This window comes from Rhea pennata, chromosome 3, assembly GCF_028389875.1.
Source record: "Rhea pennata isolate bPtePen1 chromosome 3, bPtePen1.pri, whole genome shotgun sequence".
In the NCBI taxonomy this organism is placed as follows: Eukaryota; Metazoa; Chordata; class Aves; order Rheiformes; family Rheidae; genus Rhea; species Rhea pennata.
The window spans coordinates 91,690,026-91,713,334 of NC_084665.1; the positions used below are offsets into that span (position 1 = coordinate 91,690,026).

The window sequence follows — 23,309 nt, forward strand, 5'->3', positions numbered from 1 at the left end:
ACTGGAATAATTGAGATAATTGAAACTACACTTTCAGTGTACATTAAACAGTAATTTGCATTGCATTAAGAAGGTAAGTGGTTGTTTTAGTTATATTAAGACATGGATAAATTTATAATCTCAGTAATTGAATTTGACTTTCTTGGAATTCTAGCTGCACAGAAGGATGGATCCTTAACGTAAATTTATCATAGCAACCTAAAGAGTATTGACTTTTACCTGTATACATTTTAGAGATATTATATATATGTGCATATATATATGCACACATGTAGCACATACAGGAACATAATACTCTGTGACTTGTATAGCAAGGTCATGTAACAACTGCAGCTAAGGATGTTACATTACACATTATGTATGTATGTGGAGACATCTTAAAAATGAGCAATCAGGAACACTTGCTGTCTCACTGCTTAATAATCTGTTATTTCGTAGGTTACTGGAACGCTTTTATTCTATATACAGTATCTGTATTTGTAGAGTGATGAGGAAGTAGTATGAAAAAGGGATACATGTAACTTCTGTCTGCTGCTTCAAGGTCAACACACAGAGTTTGGGATTTATAGTGGTTGCTATTTGAGAATCTCGTGTATACCAGTGAAAGCACTCAGACTTTGGGGGTGGGGACTGACAGTCTGTATAGCAAAGAGAATATCTTTGCTTCAGTCAGAAACAGTTTTTGAGGTTTGGAGATGGTGAAGGGTGCTGTGTTTTCACTCCAAAAGCAAAACAGAACAATGCTTGGAAGCATTTTGTATGCTTTCTGGCAAAGAAAGGGAGAAATGAGCTGTATGTGCCAAGCTCTGTTTACAGAAATAGGGGTTTTTTTACATTCAAGGCATTGATCAAAAATAAGAAGCTGGCAAGTTTGAAAGGAACAAATGACTACTCACTATTTCTTCAGCAGGAGGCATCTGGGGGAGAAGACTTATGGCTGTTGTTAATGTAAAATCATTTTGGCCTTGTGACCACGATGAGTCAGGGCCTTCTGGCCTAGTACAGAAAACAAGAATTCCCACTCCTATATGCATTAAAAAGTTCAAAAAGGCCTCAAGAATGCCTACTTAAACCTGTTTAACAACTGGTGGCTTTTAGGTGCCTCCCCTAGCAAGAGAAGTGATTTCCTTTTTTTACATCGGTATTATCACCGTGGTGATTTTACAGGTCTCCAAGGAAGTGCTAGATGTGTCTGTAAATTAAGCGTTTAATTTGTTTCTGCAGTTAAGCTGATCTCATTGCTCTTTGTTTTAGTATCCATTGCTGTATAGGTTATTGCATGAGAAGCACCTCTGTCCATGTTGGTACATGGAGAAAAATATTGTATTTTTCAGTTTCTACCCAGACCCATTACCAGTTTATTCAGGGGAAGAAATAAAAAAGGCAACAAGTCTGCTGTGTATCAGTCTGCAAACTGGTGAGACACATTGCAACATCAATGAAAACAGCCCATCAGCCCCTTCAGAGATTTCCAAACTCTTGAACTCCGTTCTTCAGTCTGACAATAAGCACAGTTACGGCACAGAAAAAGAACGGATTTTTTCAGGAGCAGGAGGAGGATATATTTCAAACTTCCTACTGTTTTTCTTATTTTTCCCTTTTGGTAGAATTTTTGGCTGCAGAATACTTAGATTGATCGCCTATATCTTACGCCTTTTGCTATTAATACTAAAATCCTACTTCAGATCAGTCTATCACTTTAAAATTTATGATTATATCTAATTTAGTTGAAACAAATTATACAAAAGATATAGTTAACAAAAATATACTAGGATAAAAGCACTTTAAATTCTCTGCTATGCAACTAGGCTACTCTCTAGCCTGTTTTGCAGTGAGAATTGACTAAGATTGTAAAGCTTTGTGGATTTTTCTGCATAGCCTATGTATGTCACAAAAAGTTTATTTCTCCTTTTCCCTTTAATTTCAAATATGACAAAAAACTTTGAAAGTCAAAGGCCATGCACAGTAGGAATAATACATGTATTGTGTAGTCTTTAGTATAGTAAGCTGAGTCTTCCCAACTCAGAAAATGACTGCAATAAAAACTAACAGTTTATATGACATACCGTATTATATGTAACATTTTACTAAGTTTCTATGTTCCTGTGGATTTTCTTCTGTTCTACTTAAAAACAAAAAACAAAATTAAACCTCAAAACACACAACTTATTAGACTGGCACATGGCTAATGAACTTCCATTCTGATGGTATATTTAGTTATTCTAAATGCTAATAGTGATGATACACAAGGAAAGAGAAGGATACAAGTGCTCTGTGAGATTCCTTACACTTGTATGTTGTTAAAAGTGTGACTATATTTATCAATATTAGAATGTAGTCTGATTTTTTTTCTCTCCGAAGAAAAGTTCATTTGCAAAGTGAAAATAAGCAAATTAAAGGCAATTTGTCTCACTTACATTTTAACTTAAAAAATACATAACTTTACAAGACATTCTTTTATTTGATATTTGACAGAGTTCTTTTTGTTGCGGTGGAGTTACTAACGAATGAATGATGTTTCTCAGACTTACTGAAATCAGCTTTGGCTATATTCAGCTGTTGCTTCCCTGGCTACTTATGTGCTTTACATACATGACTGACTTGGGATATGTGTGAGATATTTACTAAAGTCTATTTTACTTCTAGTCCTGCTCATTTTTCTCGTTGTTTTCAGATAAATATTTTAATGACTTACGTAAATAAAGATGTCTGAAAACGAACTATAATCTTTTTCTGCCTACTAAGGATTTCATAAACATGTTTTTTTCTTAAACTAAAAAATCATCTGCCAAGTTTGATGTTTATTACTCTCCTGAAAATTCTCTACTATTACTTGCAAGCTGTCTCACTACCTGCTGTCTCTTATGCTTGTCTCACCCAAACCAATTAGGTGACTGCAGTATTTGCAAAAAAAAAGAAAAAAAAAAGTACCACCTTTGATGGGTTCATTACTACTTAAAAGATACCTGAACTTTGTGAACTTCCACTGTGTTCTGTGAGCAACAAAGATCTGAGTTTTCTTATAAAAACCTTTTATAAATTATTACAAAAGCAGCTATGCAAAGTCTTGAATTTCAGATGGTTTGAAATTACATTAGTGTGATTAATTTAGTATTAAGCATTATATACTCTCATCCCTCATAAACAGCCCTTTGTGGGCTGAACTCGTGCTACTTTGCAGAAACAGAGTCTCAGTTTGAGAATTAGAACAGGGATAGTCTACTCTTTTGCCTAAGGAATGGTAAGTTAATTGTTTTTAAAAATATGCAAAGTTGTAAAAATAATACAAAAGGATGTCCTCCCTATTCTGGAATATCTCTATGGCAGGGCTTTTTACAGATGAAGTGGTCATATATCATGAGCAGCTATTTTAAGGGGTAGAAATAGAATCATAATTGAGGTTGAAACTGTCCTCCAGACATCATCTAGTCCAACTCCTTGCTCAAAACAGTCTAATCAGAGCAGATTGCTCGGCCTTGTGTCCAGCTGAGTCTTGAACACCTTCAGGGATGGTGAATTCACCTCTCTGGGCAACCTGTTCCAGTTTTTAACCACCCTCATGAGGAGAGGAAAAAGAAAAGAAAGATTTTTTAATGTCTGATTGGAATTTTCCATGTCCTAACCTGTGTCCATTACCTCTTGTCCTATCATTGTGCCTCTCCCAGAACTGTTTAGTTCCATCTTTTCTGTAACCTGAAATCAGGTAATTGTAGTCAGCAGACAGATCCCCTGAGCCTTCTCCAGGTGAGCAAAGGCAGCTCCCTCAGCTTCTCCTCATGCACCAGCCCTGAGTAGCGTGGTGGCCCTCCATGGGACTCGCTCCTGCAGGGCCACATTCTTCTCGCTGAGCAGAGCCCAAACCTGGCAGTGGTACTCCAGAGATGGTCTTACAAGTGTTGAACAGGGGGAAGGATTACTTTCCTGGACCTGCTGGCTGTGCTCTTCCTACCACAGTTAAGGAAGCTGTTGGCCTTCTTTGCCACATTGCATGCAGACTGTGTGCTTTCAGTAAAGCCTTTGAATAACAGAGAAGTGAATGAAGTTAGTGTACGACATCCTTACAGTACTTCAAAGTGATAACTTAAATCTAGCTAGGTCTTTTCTTGCAGCTCTTTTTTGCATGCTTTTTCTTTCCTTTAGCTCAAAAGAGAAAAATCTGGTGAGATAGTATGTATACATCTCCCATTATTTTTAAGCATAAAGAAAAGACAGAAGAAAAATAAATATTTTGGTTAGCCTGGAGAAGGAGTAAAAGATGCTAATTTTAATCCAATGTATACAGTCTTGTAGTCTCTTAGTTACAATTCAGTAAAACTGTGCAATCTTATTTCTAGATAGCTCATGTGTAAGAATTGTGTATGTTTTATGCAGACTTTATGCAGACTAATATCAAAATATTGTCTCTACTAGCAAATGAATGTTTTTCTTTCTCAAAATATCTCTCAATTTGATGCTATTTTTATTGCTGTCCCTTCCAACAGCTCAGAAAATGTTTGATATTTCAAAGTCAGAGATACTGTTAGAAACAGACTTGCCTCTATAGGTAAATAAATTAAAAATTACCAATTGTTGCACATCATATTTCATATTTATGACACTGAAAGTTGCAGGAAAGTGTTTTAATATCCAAATTAAATCTTTAAGGTATTTTTTGTATTCAGTTAGATTTCTGTATGTTATGAAATGAGTTTGAAGCCCTTGGTTCACAAATAATGTCTTCAGGCAAGGAATTAATGAAAACTAATTTAAAGTTAAAAAAAAAGAGTTATCTAATTGGATCATTAAATGCGGTCATATGACTTTTATGTCTCCCTTACATGTTTTTAGACTATATAGAGCTATGATGTACTTATAATTATAGAATGATACTGTGTCTAAGACTAAATGTGTTTTGTCCTGAAGCAATATTTTGCAATTATAGAATGAACATTCCTGGCTGTTTAGCCAACTGTGTGATTAAGCAACATTTCTCAAGTCAACCAGCTGCAAAATAATTGACTCACTGGTTCAACACTCATTTGGATAATTGTCATTTACTTGTTAAATTAGCACTGTCAACTCAAGCTGCATCATGCTCATTGTGAATATTCAGCTTAAAATTCATCAGTTTAATAAATAAGGATTTTATAATCTAGTAATATATAATATACAGTTGATAGCACATCTGTGTGACGTGCACCTACAGACCACATAATTATAGAAACATAATTTAGAAGACTGGTCTCTCTGGTCTTCCTTACAACTAATTGAGGAGGATGAGGTAGGAAAGAAGCTACTCCAACAGTAGATCAAGGAGGAATTTGGATCTGTGTAAGGAAGCCCCACACTCTACTGCTGTGATTGTGTGTATACGTATCCAGTCATTTAAAAAAAGATGGAGACAAAAGTTTCAAAGACTTGTGCTGGAAATGTAGTAGTCATAGTTTTATCACAGTGATCGCTCTGTCATGAACATTACCTCAGAATCTCTATTAGGTAACTTTTTGATGAAGACTTTCAAAACAAAAAATCATTAAAGTAAAAAATTATTAACTTGTACGTATGACAACTTCTGCTGACTTGCCAAGAAACAATCTATTTCTATAAATGGATTTTTTAAATACAACTCTTCTTTCAGTTTCTTTATTCATCCAAAAAGGATAAATATGGAAAAGTTTGATGGAAATTTTCTCTAAGAATCCAAAATCAACTTTTTACATAGTGTGTAAAACTCCTGAAATACCCAGGAGTTTAAGGTTCTTGTGTAAACTCAGCATTCAAAGAAAGGAGGAAAAATTGCCAAGTGTTGCTATGCTGAAGGCTTTGGATGTTGTTAAAATGTTAGGTGACAATTTACATATTCCCATTCCTTCAAGGAAAAGCCATTTTGAACAGAATATCAGAAAGCAAGCTCTGGTAACTACTGCCACCACAGACATACTAAAGTGCCTCTAAAATAACTTACTGATGCTGTCATATGTTGTCAAGCTGGCCAGGAACCTTCCTAAAAGCTTCTGAATTGAAATTAAGGCTTCATCTTGAGGAGTTGGATATAGTATTTTAAAAGGCAGAAGTATGTCAGCCTTAGCTTTAAGAGATTTTTTTTAACATGCAGAACCAGATCTTCACTAACTTCAAAGTGCTTGTTCAGTAAAGTGTTCTTGCAGAAGTTTCCATCTGTAATAATAATTCTTCCAACTTCGTCTTTTTTTGTATTTTCATTACTCACAAATGACTCTTGAAATAGCAAAGCTGGAGGTCTTTTATTCTCCCTGAGGCTAAGCAAGATTACATTTTTGAATTGGCTTTTTTTAAAGTATTTTAAACATTTAATTGCTTTAGATCTTTTAATATTTTTGAAGAACACATCAAATATTATTGGTGTTCTTTAACACCACCTTTTCAGATGCCATAGCAAAATACCTAAAGTCAACTTTGCATGTAAAATAACCAGTTTGTAAGTGCTGATTTTGTACAAGGTTGACACTTTAGAGAAATGCATGTCTAACTCAGAGCATACCAATTTGAAAACGAATTCTTTACTTGTATTTCTAAGGGAATGGTGGGCATTTACATTTACTGATGAATCAAATGAACTGTACTGAATACAAGCACTGCAGGTATGAGCTGATTTTGGTTGATATAGTAATGTTCACCACACATTGAGGCTGTCAGCTGCAAGATAGTATAACTTTTTTATCAGGAAACTTTTTATAAGGAAAAGAAATATTTGTTTCTGTGACAAAACTTAGATACATTTAGAACTTAGAGGCAAAAGTTGTAGTCTGTTTGCCAGCAGAAGGTTGATTCTTGCAGTACATTGAAGAATTTCTGGTGTGCTTTTAATGAAGTTTTTGCTGGAGACTGCTATTTTCCTTTTCTTAGTTCTACTGGATGACTGACATCCAAGTCTCTTTGGAAACCAGATTTGGTTTCTAGGAGGCCAAAAACTTGTCAAGCATTCCTGGATTACAAAAGCCAAAAAGTTCAGTTCCTGGTACTTATTTATGAATGACTGTTCTACACAGAGATATGTGTTATCTTCCTCATTGAGACCAAAAGGTCTGGATTTATTTGACCTAATTTGTCAGCATGACCAGCGTGACTGTCCTCTTTAGGTATTTCAGGGCATCTAGGAGTTATTTTCCAAGGAGAACAGTTTTTTTTAGAGCTGACATTAATCTGATTGTTTTCTGATGGAATAGTTAATAGTATTTTCTCTGAAAATTTAATGCAGAATTTTCTTCTGGAAGTGAAATAAAAAAATCTGAGTTTTTTTCCTGATCTTTTGTAATTGCTGGATCTTTAGGGCAGTCTCTGAAATTGAAATTGCAATAAAGGTAAAAAATAAAGCAGAATCTCTATTTGAAAATAACATTGGAGTTCCAGTCTTCAACAGGCTGTAGTATAAATTGTATTTAACATTTTAATAAAAATAATTTATTTAATATGGCTCAGGTGGCAAGTGTTATGACAGCGAATTAACATGACTGTAGAATTTCTTCCAATTTTAGACAGTCTTTTTCTTATTGGCTTCAGATGTCCAGTGATAATGATATTTGCCTCCCCCTCACAAAGCACTTTTGAAACAGATTTTGGTATGTCAGATTCTTACTTTTCTCTTTTATGAAGATGACAACTGTTGACACTCTCCAGACAACTTTTCATCTTGTTTTTTATAGTCTTTTCATTAAATTGAAGTACCGTGACATTTAATCACACTCTGTAATTCTACTCTTTGGCATGATTCTGTTCTACTCTGTTACCTTCATCAAGCTAAAGTGTAGCATACTGCTTCCTCAGCTCAAAAGTAAGGCTAGTGGGTTTCATAGCGTAACTATTCTGCCTTGCTCTGAAAAGTTGAAAAAAGAGAATTGGCAAGTTGTGAGAATATTAAATTCCTCTGTTCTCCTAGACTGTCTTCTAGAAACACACTATGCTGGCTTGTGCCCAAGGTGTATTTAGCTCAATCTGTCAGCAGCCAGTGTTGCTGCAAAGGAAGGTGTGAGAGTCTTGTATAGAAGATGTCAGTTGGCCTCATTTTGGTCTTGCTGTGCTATGTAAATGTTAAGCCAATTTCTAAGTCCAGGGAACAGATGTATGAAAAAAGTTAAATTTTGATTTCGAAAAATTAGGATATTCTTTAGGTTCTATTTTTATGTACTTATCTAGTCTCTTTTGAACTGTGTTAAATTCATGGCTTTTGGTGATATTTGGCAGTAGTTTGTTTCACCATTTGGCCATAGCTAGAATTTTTCTCTTTTTATTAAATTTGCACCTTAACATAAAATCAGGAATGATTAAAGTATGCAAAGCAGAGCATATATAGTCCTAATCTAGCATTATGAAGTATGTTCTTCTTGTGGAGGGTTTTGTTTGTATGCACTTAAGTGCTTGCCTGTAAGCATTATTTACTGCAATATTGGAAAGAAGATATGCTTTGAGCTATTCTTGTATTTAGTCTAGCCTGAGTTTGAGGATTATGTATTGTATTAGCTTCTTCCTACTCTCAGTGGCTGTATGCATGATTTTCCTTTTGCAGGTGATCTTCTAGGGCCTTCTCTTCATGGTCGTAAAAGAAGCTTTGTCCTAAAACACATCACAAGTCTGGAATTTCTGGCTTCCAGACCTAAGCTCATACCTCTTTACGGTGCGTTACTCTTTCTGAAGGGAGTACATCTGGGCTGTGAGCCGGAGGAAATGAGGCCATCCCTACACCAAATATGACTTTCTAAAAATGTTTGGCAGCAGCCAATGTTTGATCATTTTCTTTCGCCTCTGAGCATAGTCTTATGAGAAAGACTGTTAGCAAGCCTCAGGGCTATTCTACAAAGCCATCCTTGGAGGTTTCGGTGCAGGAGCTGTCATTAGAGCCTATTGAAGACTGTCATAAGAGCCCAGAGAACTCAGCTGGGCCCTGGAAGTTATGCTACCTTTACATTTTTACCCACTAGTGTAATGCCAGAACTAGAGTATTGGCCATGCCTGTCTGTCTTTTTCCTTCTCCGCTTGTTCACACCATCCTGGATATTTTAATGTTCAGAGGATCCTTGTCCTCCTTTGGTTTGCATTGTTGATTTTTACATCTTTCCACCATCTCATGTGCAGAATTAGAGCCAAGGGAAAGCTCTCGGTCCTCCACAAATCAGGAGGACTCAAATTGATCTTTTCAATGGCATCTGTGCTCTGAGCCAATGAGAACTACACTTCTGTTGATTTTGGCGTATGATGATCATCTTCCCCACTAAGTGTCTTATTGAAAGAGTACTCTGAAAAACGTTTTCTAACTGATGTTTTTCACTGTATGGAAAGGACAGCTTGTGTGATGTTTATTAATGTAGTGCTTATTAGCCTCTTCTCACTTGATTTGGTAAAACAGTCATCTTGTAGATCTGCGTGCAGAAGACAGGACATGATCCCAAGTTAAATGTCTTTATTCTGACTACTCTTTTCTCTTTAGTGCCAGCATCACATAAAAAGGTAGGCCTTATCCTCTTCAACAAATAAACTATGAACATATCAATGCTTTTTAAAAATGGTGATGTTACTTAGGCAAGTTTTATTTTCATATTGATAATTAACAGTTGTACAAAGGTATAACCATGTTACTCTTTGATGTCTTCCTTTTTTCCTGAATTTTTAGAAGGCTTTTGCCAGCCCACAATAAGCTGCTGAGAGACAGCTGGGAGCATAGGTCAAAAAGACAAAACAGTAAGAATGCATAGAAACTAAACAAAGCAAGTAATTCTAGCAAGAAAAATAAGTGCCGGCTAAAATTGATCTTAATGAAGTCAGAAGTAGACATTGATAGGGAAGGTGTAAAACAACTGACAGAAACAACAGCTGGACTCCAGAAAAGCATGTACTGACAGTGGAAAGCAAGCTTTAGGTTCTGCTGAGTGAGAACCTATGCATTTTTACACAAAGATGAACCAAAGCCAGTTCTCATTTTTACCTTTTTCTTCCCAAAACAGTAAAGTTTAATTTGAACTTCTGTTCAGATCTTAACAAGGAAAATACCAATTTTACTGAATTTAGTTCTCAAAAGCTTTATCATAGTATATTTTGAGTTAAGGAAGCCTAACTACTATTTTGGACGTTTTGGTGGGGGAGCGTTCCATCTAAGGGGAACAGCGTACTGCTGCTGAGATAAAAGCTTACATTGCTTGCAGATTCAGAGCAACATATGTTCATTTGTAGTAGAAGTTCACCGTGTTACAACATTCTTACGTTAGAGAATGTTTTGTTTTATTTACCTTTTTTCCTACTGTTGGTTTTTAAATTTAACTTAAGCATGTGTGAATGCTCAGATTTGTTGCAGGCTGTTCATGCTGCCAGTTCTAGGCAGCAGTATGCCTTTGTTTTCCTTTGCCATTCAGAGGAGATCCATGTGTACATATGTGCTTCTAAAAACACAAAACACTGTTTTCTTGCTGTTCCATTAATTAATGCTTAATTCACAACTAACTAGAATACGAGCATGGGGGGGGTGTAATTCTTAAATAAATAGCATTAATACAAAGATATAAAATCTGCCTTGTTTCTGTTTCAGAGCAGTTTGCTATAGGCAATGTAGTACCTGCTTCTATATTCAGTTTGCCACTTGACATAGAATGTAAAAATACTACAGTGCACATGCTGTGAAGGACATGAAATGCAATTCTTTTTGATGATGTTTGAAATTTAAGTCATTTGATGTGTGATTGGTACATTGCATCTAAGCTTGCAGTGAGGACAAAGTCTGTCTTTGAAAGATATGTAAGCATATGCCCAGTAGGCTTTGAGGCAATGGGCTTGGGCTTGCCGTACTTCTTCTTGACATTGGACTTGAGCCTCCAAGTCCCTTGAACAGTAGGAAGTTCATAAATAGTACTTTCAGAAAGACTTTTCCTGTGACTGCTAGATGACGCTTTTTGCATACCCTCCTCAACCACTAAGTCTGCCTTGACTGATTCCTCACTAAGTTCATTCCATATCCTCTGTTGTTTTTGCCTTTTGTTGTTTTATGTAGGCTTATAATAAAGGCTTGTAATAATATTTGCTGTTTCTGTCAGCTGATATAATTGTTTGCTGCATTTTTTCCAAATTGTTGATTCTAACCTTATGAAATGAAGAACATTATCTGTGGTCATGAAGTAATTATATAAAAAGGAAAGCATAAAAGAATTTTCCTCTAACGTATGAGGTTAATTTTTATTGACAATGAGCCAGATATATTCCAAATGTTTAATGCTAAAAATGTTACCTTGGAATTCCATTCAATTTTTTTCCCCTGAAATTTTACATAAAGGTTTCTGATAATTTCTAGTTGAGTTAGAAAAGGACTAATTTATTCTTAAATAGTTTTGATCCCATATAATTAAAATACACATTATATAAACAATATAAATATGCTGTTCCTGGTTTTTTTCTTGTTAAAAATTTCTTTCTGTTTTATCCTTGAATGTATTTCAGGGAGGGGTTGGTGGAACTTTGTTAACACTGGATAAAAAGAAATTAGAGAACAAATAGTGCTGGTCAGGTTGGTTGCGTTTTATGGTCTTGCTGGTATTTTTGATAATAGAAAATGTGGGGGTAGAATGACAGAAATCACTGCAGTTGTTGTAATTGTAACAAATTGGTTAAAATGGAGAAGCTGAAAGGAAACAATAAAAGCTGGCTGTGTAATGGATGTAGGACTGAACCCTTCTTATGCCAAAGGCAGGCTACCACAACATTGCTGAAATTAAAACAAAATTTATCTGTATTTTGATCAGTTCTTCCAGAATGCCATTGAATTTTCTAAAATAAAACATATTTTAGCTTAAGTTCTGTGCTTAATTCATATTTCAGCTAAGATTCTAACCTAGGAGATTTTAGTTACTATACTCTTTTTGATGATGAGCATTTCAGTCAAAATCAATTGGAGTTTTCCATGAAAATGTTACAAATATGGTTGGAAACTAAATTGTTATTTTTCAAGACTAACTTATTTTTCAGTGTTTCCTGTACTGAGCTTCATATGTATTTATTGAGTCTTTAATGAGGATTAAAACATTTTAATAAGGATTGTATTCATTGATTTAGCTGATTTTATGGTATCTAGGTTTAAGCTTGGCTTTGGCCTTGTTTCAGTTTAATAAAAGAAGATAAAGTTTCTACAGTAGTTGAAGGGCAGTATATTTAAAAAATGAAGTTGGAAATTGTTTTGACTTTGTTGCTGAGTATTACATGGATTACTTGACTGTGGCATGTGGTGTTTATTAAATTTGGCATTAGTAGAAGAAAATGCATAGGATCATTTTAATGTTTGGATCCACAGTTTGGTTTTTAATCTACTGTCTCAAGTTTAACTCTACCTGTAGTACAGTGTGCTCTATGCAGAGAATGTAGATTACTTTTTGTATGAGATTGCTAGCAGCAATTTTAAAACACAAGTCAACTGGCGTTAATTGGGAAGTGGTGGGGCGTATTCCTGTTGGACTCTGGGAGCTCCAAGTAGAACTGGTCTGTAACCTCTGGGGAAGACAATTCTTTGAAAATTGGGAATACAGAAGTTGAAATGTTTCCTGCACAATGTTGTTCAGGGAAGTTCATTCTGTTCTGGATCCCTGGGTTAGGCAGAAAGAAATTATGGAGAAACAGATTGGCCAGGAGTCCAAGACTCACTTGGAATGAGATGCGACTCCGAACATCAACTTGACTGAGCTCGAGGCTTACGCTCCCGACCAATGCCCTCACCACCAGACTGCTGTCTAGTCTGGGGTATAGTTTTAACTGAAATGGAGATGTAGCTTTGGCAGAAATTGGCCTTTGGGTAGTTTCTACTGAGCTGTTGATTAGCTTGATTAGGAAGTAGGTTGTCTGTATATTCATCAGGGCTATGATTCAGCCTTTGATTTTGTAAAGAAATAAAACAGGATAGACATGCTAGGTGTCCTGCTGGTCATTAGACAAGTTGGAGTTTCTTTTCATTTTATTTCTTACAGTAAAATAGACTACCAAGCAGGTTTTGAGACTGTTATAAGAAATGAGAAAAAAAGAGTTTATTTAATAACATAATACTTCAGTAGACAAAAAGTGATAGTAAAGGATTTTAACATTTTGATTGTTCTTATGTTGAATACTTTTAAAATAGATTTTTTTGGATGTGTATAAATATACACTCAGTAGCCTAAATAAAAATTATTGTTAAAGCTACATCATTTTTTAAGTTTCATAAAAAGCTTTTCAAATAGTGATGATATCAAATCATTCAATGATCTCCACCAAACCCTAAAATAATGACAAAAGGCAAATTTAAATAACATACCATTTTTAAAAGTTTGTAAGGACTAACTTCTCATAGTGACAATAATACAATGATTCATAATCTAAATTTGGTGCAAAGCCAGTCACATTGTTGCTAGACAGTGATTTTTTTAAATCTCTTGCGTGTACATTTATAAACAATAATCTACTCCTGTGGAAAAAAAAGTTGCTAACCTGAGAAGTCAGTTCTGTGATAGGATTACTTGTTAGCAGAGAAACTTAGTGTTACTTTAAAGCACTAACTCAGGCCTGAAATTCCCCATCTGCTGTTAAGGCTTCTTGTATTTCCTCGGGGCTATCAAAACCTGATTTGTTGGTCATGAGGGCAGAATGACAGAATAAATCTTCATGCATAAGTGTAATAGAATATTTTTCAAGAGATCCATTTTAATACTTCTTGAATGAATATTCTTTGATATTCAGGTTGTCAGTTGAGAAGCCTGGAAAAAATTGCCACAGGGAAAAATACTTGGCAATTTTTAGAAGAATGTTCACAGTCATAGAAACCTTAGTTTCAAATTTATTTATCCAGTAGCAATTTCTGTCAACTTCGGTTGATTTCCTGAAACCCAGATGTGTACTCTAGGTTGCACTTTATAATATAATCTGATATTTATGGTCATTTATTTGCTTGATCATTTTTTTTCATGTGTCATGCTACTAACTAAGCACCTGCTGCTTGTTCACCTAATAGGGGCTAACTGGCCAGCTCTGAGGGTTTTTTCTAAATTGAGGAGTGAGGCATAAAAATATCAGTAAGAAAGCAAAAACTTACAAAAACATTGCGGCCTGAATTTCAATTCAGTGCCATATTTTCTCATAGACTTTTTTTCTTTACCTGGAATGAGATTAAAACGTAAGTTGTTAGACACCAAGCAGCAGTAATTCTCGAATCAGTTTCTGACTAGTAGAATATTGTTCCATAAAGAAGCAAAACAAGCTTTTAAGATTCTTCATATATGCGGAGCATCTCAAACTTGGAAGAGTCGGTCTGAACTAATGAGTAAATTTATTCTAGGCCAATAAATGTCATAACGTTGTGCATTATACAATAAAGATGGAAGCAGACTATGTAAACTGCATTAGAACTGACATTTATGTTATTAGTGATATTTCAAAAGCTATATTTGTTTGCAAATTAACATGTCATATTTGGCTGGAAATTGTGGTTATCTTTAAGAATTTTTTATATTTGCATACTCTTGATTATAATCAAGAGTATGCAAATTTGTATTTCTGTGTTTATATTTCTGTATTTGTATTTGAACTCTGCTATGATTGCTGAAAATAACTAGTCTCGATTGGTAGAAATTGGACAAAGCCAAAACTGCAGGACATAACTTTGTTATTTATCAGGTTGCAAAATGGGAATTGGAGCCAAAATACTTAGACAAGCATTATCTGAAAACTTCGAAGAACTAGTCAGCCTCCTCAAAACTGTAAAAATGCTGGATTTTAAAAATTCAACCTATGCAGAGATTGAATAGTTTATAGTCTCTCAAAGTCAGAGGTAAGAATCTAGACTGCTGACTGAAAAGTGCGTGAGAGTATGGGATCGGACATATTCAAGACTCAGGTCAATGACTGCAAACTGACCGTGAACCAGCAATGTGCCCTTGTGGCCAAGAAGGCCAATGGTCTCCTGGGCTGCGTTAGGAAGAGTGTTGCCAGCAGGTCGAGGGAGGTGATCCTGCCCCTCTACTCAGCCCTGGGGAGGCCTCATCTCGAGTACAGTTGTGGGCTCCCCAGGACAAGACAGGCATGGAGCTACTGGAGAGAGGCCAGTATAGGGCTACAAAGATGATCAGAGGGCTGGAGCACCTGCCCTGTGAGGAACGGCTGCGAGAGCTGGGCCTCTTCAGCCTGGGGAAGAGAAGACTGAGGGGGGATCTTATCAATGTGTACAAGTACCTGAAGGGAGGGTGTCAAGGGGACGGGGACAAACTCTTTTCAGTTGTCCCGTGTGACAGGACAGAAGCAATGGGCACAAACTGAGCCACAGGAAGTTCCACCTGACCGTGAGGGGGAATTTCTTCCCTGTGAGAGTGATGGAGCACTGGCACAGGTTGCCCAGAGAGGTGGTGGAGTCTCCTTCTCTGGAGATCTTCAAGGCCCGCCTGGATGCAACCCTGTCTACCATGCTCTAGATGAGCCTGCTGAGTAGGGAGGTTGGACTAGATGATCTCCAGAGGTCCCTTCCAACCTTACTGATTCTATGATTGTCATGCTGTTGCTACTATGGAGTTTGTGGTCTCAATTTATGCAGTTGCCAAATTGTGGAACTACTATTGCAGAAACATTGTCTCATTATATCAACTATATTTTATAAGCAAGTAGGTCTTTATACAGTGTTGGTAGTTAGTGAACATTTAACAATATAATTTGAAAATGTACCTTTAGATGCCATTTAAAAAAGTGGACAAATTTCCTCTAGTATCAGAAGTAAACTATACCTATTCTCTCAACATTACTAATTAAAACAGAGAGAAGTTACTTATATTCAATGCAACACAGTTTGTAACTGAAAATTGTATTTGTCACCTCTTTATAACAATGAATTTGCTTTCAAATGCTCTCCCTTTGTGCAACTGGCTTTATAAAAGGTTACTGCTATAGGTCTTGCACGAATTTCCATCATTTATCCTGATAAACTGAAAATTAGTATTTTCTTGTGATCAAGAAAAGGATAGTGTGAACATACGACCAAAAATATGTGCGGGGAGTGTGTGTGGGAATGCATATGCCCTGAACACCATTCAAAGTGGACCAGAATACACTGGTGTGCTGTACTCGCACTCCCCAGGGATGGGCAACAGAGTGAAATCACAGGCAAAGGGAATTCTCTCTTCTCAAAACCCCATTTTGCTGTACTTTATAGCTCCTGAGCCACTCAGTGGTTGTGCTCCAAGGAAGCTGAGCCGAGCCCGGAGAGCTCCCTGGGGATCTGGTTGCAAGCCATAGGCTAGAGAGGGGCAGAAGGGGAGGCGAAATGTGATGACTTTGCTGGTACCTTTCCATTCTATTCCTGGCACCTGATCCCACAGCCTGAGCGTCACTGCAGGCAGTTCGGGTTGTTTTTTTGATGGAATCAGCTGTGTAAAATAACAATTGCTTTCAGAACCAGCTGGTTTTTGAAACTCGGTTCAGATAATCTTCCTTGCCCCCTGCTGCTGCTCCCTCTTGGGAGTTACCTTTCCTGCAGGTTTGCCATTACCTTGTCCAATGTGAGCTGAGGCACACGTAGGTAAGCCAATAATAATAATCACCGCAACAAATGTGGGAACGGTGGAACATATGAGAATTCAATCATACAGATCATTTTGCATTAGCAAGACTTGATGCTTTTCCCTCAAATGATTCTCTAAGAAACTCCCGATTCACTGTGAGATCCTGAGGAAAAGGCTACATGCTGTAGCAGGCAACGAAACTCAAACCCGTCTTTTTTTTTTTTTTTTTTTATCTGAATGGGAAGACTGAAACTGATATGTTACCAAATGCTAAAAGTTAAACTTTAAGGCAGAAAATGCTTTGAATGCTGTTTCTGTGAAATAACTGAGACTGAATTGTTTACTTTTCAGTTCACATTGCATTATTTTTAATACTTACTATTTTAGTAATTGAAAGATACAATACTCATACTATTACTGTATTCAGTTCTATTTGTGGTAAAAATTTATAGGGAAGAAAATGTCCACTTTGTAAGGATATTAAAAAAGGTGTCAGGAAACTTCAGTACTGAGTATGACTGCATATGGTGCACTCTGAATTGACAAAGAGAAAATATTTTTCCTATAAATATGTTATTGCATTTGATGTTACTTCTCTTACTCAAAGCAATTACGTGAAAGCTGATTTTGCTTTGTGCTAAGATTAACCATTTTATCTTAAAATGTGCAAGTGATAAGTTAATATCTACGCTTCCTTAGACTCTTATGTCTGCCTTTATGTGCTGAAATACGAGACAACCTATTTTTAATATCTATCTGATAATACAGTTTCCACTGAAAGCAGGAATAAACCTGTGTGTATGCTAGAGCAGAGCAGAGTCCAAAAAATCGTAGGAACAGTAAGCTGCACTAGAACAGGTATTTTCTTTTTATTGCTTACACTTCTTACCAGAAAGTAGAGGAAATACAAATTGGGTGCCAAATTTTTACCTTGTATAAAGACAAGGCAAAATAACTTTGCTGAGTGTTGTTGTGAGTTAGGATGCATGTGTGTATGGCAGCAGAGCTACTACACTGCTGCTATATTTCGGTAGCTTTTCAGCTTGCATCACCCAGAGCTGGTATTTTGTGTTTCATTCTTCCAAATATGTAGATCTGTAACAATTCATGATTCATATCTGGCCAATTTTTTATAATTGTTGTATAGTAAAAAAAAATACTGTTATTTACAAATTTGCAGTTCTTGAAACCTCTGGTTCACATTTTTAAACAGCATAGTAGCTGTATCATTTTTATAAAATAATCCTTTACAGTCTACTAGAATTCCTGTAGAATTCTACTAGTTTCCTAGTTTTCTGTGTGCCACCTGAACATGTCCCACAGGTGTTACGGACTGCACTACGCAGACAGCTCAAGCACAAGTAAAACCCCTCTGCTCTGAGCTTGTTGGCAGTCCTATATTGCAGTTTTAACCTGTATACCTTCTACGTTAATCTGCCTTCCTTTTTACTGTTTTACCCCTTAGCGTGGGAGCTCGTTGCATCGAGTACTGTTTTAGTGTTGTGACACAAATGTAGCTGCTTCCATGGTTACTTTTCAGTTGCTAAGGTCAGGTTTACGAATGGAAGATAGTGTCATACCAACTCCCATTTATTTTTTTGGTCTGTTTTCAGAGTGATTTCTTTAGTAAAATGGAAATTGAGTAGAATATGCTCTAAAAGAAGCCTTTTTAATAAGGCTTCATTTTGTCCTTTTTAGTGGTTATCGAGAACAAATGATGGTAATTTAAAGGTCAATGAAAACTGATTTAAATGAGACTATTGTCTAAAATGCTGGAAATCTTCCATGTTCCAGTGAGCTGGGGCAGCACAAATCATTGAAGTAAACAGAAGGCTAGTGACCTCACTTGTTGATTTCACACTTTTAAAGTAACATTTAAGTTTTTTTTTTCAAAAAAACCCATCATTAGCATAGCAAGATTCCTGGTAGATACATGGCTGATGTTGTTTGTTCTCAATGCAGTTAATAACAGCATAAAATAAAGCAAACATGAAAGCTATTCAAGCAGAACAGTAGGTTATTTTTTATCTTAAAAATGAATGTGTCCAGCTCTGGTAAACTATTCTCTCATTCATAATCTTCAGATAGTTCTGTTTGTGTCTATTAGAGTGTGAGTAATTAAGTTATTTATTGAGCAGCTGTCAGAAGAATTTAAGTAGCTTCTGGAGCAGAACAGCTCTGACTCTTAAAAACGGTATTTCTCACAGTCTGCCTTTTCCTTTTCAAACAGGTCCGGTTTGCAGTTATGTCACTGTGATTAAGCAACAGATACATTAAAAACTGATTGTCTAGATGAATGGTATCTTAGGAATATATTTAAATGAGAAAATTCAGTTTTCAAGAAATAATATAAAGGAGATATATCTTAAGTTTTATCTGATCTCTTGCTATACAAAAAGAATATTTCATTACAATCTGAATATTTAAAGCATAATATGAGATTTGCTTCCATAAAGGAGGAGAGGCACTAACTGTGCTCTTATCTAGGTATACAATAGTGAGGTTTCTTTTAAATTGATGCAAAAAGCCTGCACATGACAAATCCATTAAATGTTGCTTTTACAGTAAAGAATTCTTAATTTTTATCTGACGTAGTTTGCAATTCACATTATGGTTTCCAAAGTTAAGCAGAGATTTTTGAGTTATATAGCAAAAGAAACTAACTGCTCTAACTACCACATAAGATGTTTATTTTAGAAATATTTCTGTGTAAGGCTTGTAATGTTTTACTCAGTTTATTTTTGCAATAAAACATTTATTGTGTTGAGTGAGAGCAGCTGAGGAATTACTTCATTGTGTTGATTTTTATTGTACATACATCTAGGCTGTATGTACAGTCATGCACAGTCATGGAGCCTGAATTTATCCAATTGGCATTTGGAAAAAGTAAAGGCAATGTGTTTCAAGCAAAAAGAGTACCTTTTGCAAGTCTTTGTGCACTTGAAGCAGCAATGTAGAGATTATATGCTTTGCTAGTAAGAACTATGCTCTCAGAGGGCTGGGAGAGTCCAGACATGCTGGAGAAAAGCAGCAGGACAGTATCCTATGTGCAGCTTTTTTCTCTTTTCCTTTTCTTGTTTACCTTCTATTTATGTACATATGTAAAATACATGCTGTGTGCAAGCTCTCAAGCCCAATTCGTACAGCGAAGGGTAGATGGATCAATGATCTGCGTGATCTTTCCCCTGCCTAGAGATGGAGTGGAGCTGGTAGAGTTTTGCCATGGTGGCAAGTATTTAATGTTTGAGTAGCTGCTGGTGGTTGCCTACTTCCCTGTTCTCTCCTGGGGTTGACAAGGGGTGAGCTGAGACCTGAAGTAAGGTCTCTTGGCAGCCCTAGATATATTTGAAAATGCGTATCTTTCTGATGGATTCCCAAGTTTCAATCCAGCTGGGTTGAGAAATTTTTCCAACTGAAATCACTGGAAAGGAAACATGAAGTGAATGACAGCATGGCTGGTGGGCAAAGGGAGTCCACTGGAAAGTACATGTAACCCGCGGGCCTGTTTGGGCCAGCTCTTCTAGCTGCAGTACTGCCTGCTTGGGGCTTCTCTGAAGCACACAGTGTCTGTCATCAAAGAGACCAGGCAGAGCCGTGGGATCGCTTGGGAAGGCCTGAGCATAGCATGGATATTGTATTTACTTTTGTTCTTAGATGCTCAGCAGCTGGAGTGCTAATGCTTGCTGAGGCAATGATAAATGAAGAAAAAATTATAATATTAAGTAGCTACCTACCCCAGTTGACTTACTATATATTTAAATAATGTTGTAACATCTATGCTTAAGAATGCCACAACATCTAAATCATTGCATTTCTACAGCTTTGTGCCTTTCACTCCCCTCCCCAATGATGCTTTCTTTTCTGAGCCCCTTTTTCACTTGAGCTCATACTTTCCAATGACTGACTAACAGCTGTAGTCCTTCAGGTTACTTTCATCATTTTTCTGCTCTTCAAGTCTATATTTTTTTACTTGGTAAATAAATACAGACTGTAACATTAAGTAGGTGCATGAACTATAGTCTCTGCTATGTAGGTGTTACTTTTAACTGTAGTAACTTTTAAAACAGTCCATGTACTAACAGGGATTCATAAGTAGCTTTGACAGACACAGGCACTTGCAAGAGTGCTACACAGGCTGCCAACAGTGGGTAAATAGTGTCAGGAAATAGTGTTTTCAAAACAGAGCCTTGAAATGAGACTAAATGCTGATTTGCTGCTGTATCTGAAGACTGAATGTTCAGACCCACCACATCAGCATTTCTTCTTTACAGTGATTATGACCAGCTATATGTACTATGTATATTTTTTTTTCTATTTTAATTCTCTCCCTACACTCCTATGCCAAATAGGTCTTTTGAGTCACTGTAAAAATTTACAGAAAAGGCATCTGTTATTCTTTTAAGATTAACTAACCAGAGTTGGCAGATGTTATCATCAGTCTTCCAGAATACTTGAAGCTAATTTCTTCTTAAAGTAACTATATATAATGAGTCATTTAGGGAACAAGCATTAAATAACATGTAATAGTTATAAACTGTTATGTTTTTCTCAGATTGTTAAAATTTTATATTCCACTGTCTTTCATGTACTGTTACTACATATCTGTCTTCTGAATTATGTCTTATGCTTAAACAACTCTAAATTTTAAAAGGTGTTAGCAATGCTGCTGTTCCAATTTTTGATGTTGTCTTTTGATTTAGTCTTTGCTTCTTACAAATATCTGTATTTAAATATGGCTCGAGTATGTGATGTTTAGAAACTTTTCATGCCCAGGTTTATTTAATACTGCTGAATTTAGGATGCGAGTCAGTAGTGGTTGTAATTCCTTCAGCTTCATTCCTTAAATCAGCCCTTCGGTAGTATTGGGCCTTACAGGTCTAGTGACCTGTGTGGAATGAGTGTCACTTAAAGAAAGAAACCTAGTGTGGTAAGATGCAATTAAAAGTTTGATATGATGACAGAAGGCCTATTGAATAGTTATGATCAGAAGGGTTATTACTACTTAATGAAAAAAATGCATGCCATTTTTCTGTGTGGATATAGGTATGCTTAGTTTCTAGTACGGTATTTGTATTATATTGCTGCATTTGTATAATTTTGATACAAATATGAATGGATTTCAGCAAAGGAACTAGGGGAGTAGCTTGCCTCTTTCTTGCAAAGTGCAAGAGTTTGGGAAAGTGCAGACTCAGAAGTAAACTGAAGCCTCTGCCTAAGATTTTTATTATTATTATTATTATTTTTAAGCTTGTTGATTTAGGCTGCATGGAGAAGTTAAGTCACCTCTTATAATTCTGTATACAGTTCATAATTCAAATACTGGTTTTGAATATGCAGGGTTGTGAGAAAAGTTTGAACTTTTTTCACTGAAAAATGCTTGGTATTTTCTGAGACATGTTAAAGTACCTCCTGTTATTATAAGAGGGTGAAAGAAAGGATTATGCTATTTCTGTGACATATTTTTCTAAATTGTGTTTTAATAGAAAATAGGCAAATAAGTTGCTAGTGAAACATTATTTCCTTTAAGCATGATAAACAAAAACTCCATTTAATTCTGTTTACTTTTTTCTAATAAAACAGAGACAAATTATGTGATATAGAATGACCTCGACATAACTGTTAAAAATCTTACACAGTATACTGAAGTCAGTGGCCCAAAATACATCCACTCCTTCTTAGGTCCACCAGATTCCATGGTGTAGATCTCTGGTTTTACAACATAGTGACTGCAAGCAAAGACCTGCAGCGCCTGCTTTTTAATTTTTGCTTGTAAAGTTTGAGTGAAAAATGTACAACTTGTAAAACAGTTATGTTTTTTGTGTAAATAAGTGTGTGACAAGATAACGCTTTCAGATGACTGGATGGAGAAGAGATCTTCCTAAACCTGAATGCAAATAAAGCATACGGGGAACTGTTCATGCACCCAAACTCGTGACCTTCTAAGGTCTGACACTTGAACTTGTACCCTCTTCACAGTGGTCCTAATGAAGATAAAAATCATGTCATGATGGCATTTCATTTAAATACAGTTTTATTTAGTGTTTTAAGTGAGCTCTTGGGTTTTGACTACTTGTTTAGGGCAATTTTTTTTCTGGAGATGATTTCTTTTACTGGGACTAAGTAAGATTAATGTCCTTTTAAAAATTATTTAATGTTGTTTTTCAATGAGATTGTGGTGCTTTAATTAAAAAAAATCTATGCTGGTATATAAGATGAAGCATTAAATATTAATGGTGTTAAGTGTATCCCATGATGTTAGTCATTTGCAGGTAAACTTTTTTTGGACAGAAGCTTGAAAAAAGTTGGGTACTTTGTCGGTTTGTGTCAGACTATTGCAGTTATAAAAGAATTTAGCTATGGGCAGCTGGTGCTTTTTCTGGACGTAGCATGATCTCATGGATGAGAAAAATGCATAGTACTACCTTTAAGTGGCTGTTGCTAGATATAGCTGTCAGCACTTTCAATTCTAGCAGGTAAGGTTGAATATTCTTGTGGCTTACACCATGGTAAACCTGATGTTTTTGAGGGTCACAAGACAATGTAGCTTCTTGCAGATAAAACATTAAAGGGAAGAGGTATTTTAATGAAAGAAGTGAAAGATGAGGAAAACAGATCCAGATAAAAAATAAATAAATGATTAGGAAATTGGACCCTTAAAACTAGGAGCATCTTGTCAGTCAGGACAATGTTTCCAGAAATGTGTTACTAATGTATAGAAAGAATGGAGGGAGGGTGGAAGAAAGAGAATGAAATGCTTTAGACATGACTCTGTTTACACTTTAACCTCTCTTTTTCATTGTTATTTGAATGTGA

The 23,309-nt window shown here is 36.0% G+C and overlaps 1 protein-coding gene across 1 annotated transcript in view; it reads left to right on the forward strand.

The window, feature by feature from the left end:
- The window catches only part of ME1 (malic enzyme 1), a 194,337-nt gene that overhangs the window by 57,523 nt on the left and 113,505 nt on the right, over positions 1 to 23,309 (forward strand). The gene's annotated exons all lie outside the window — the stretch shown is intronic.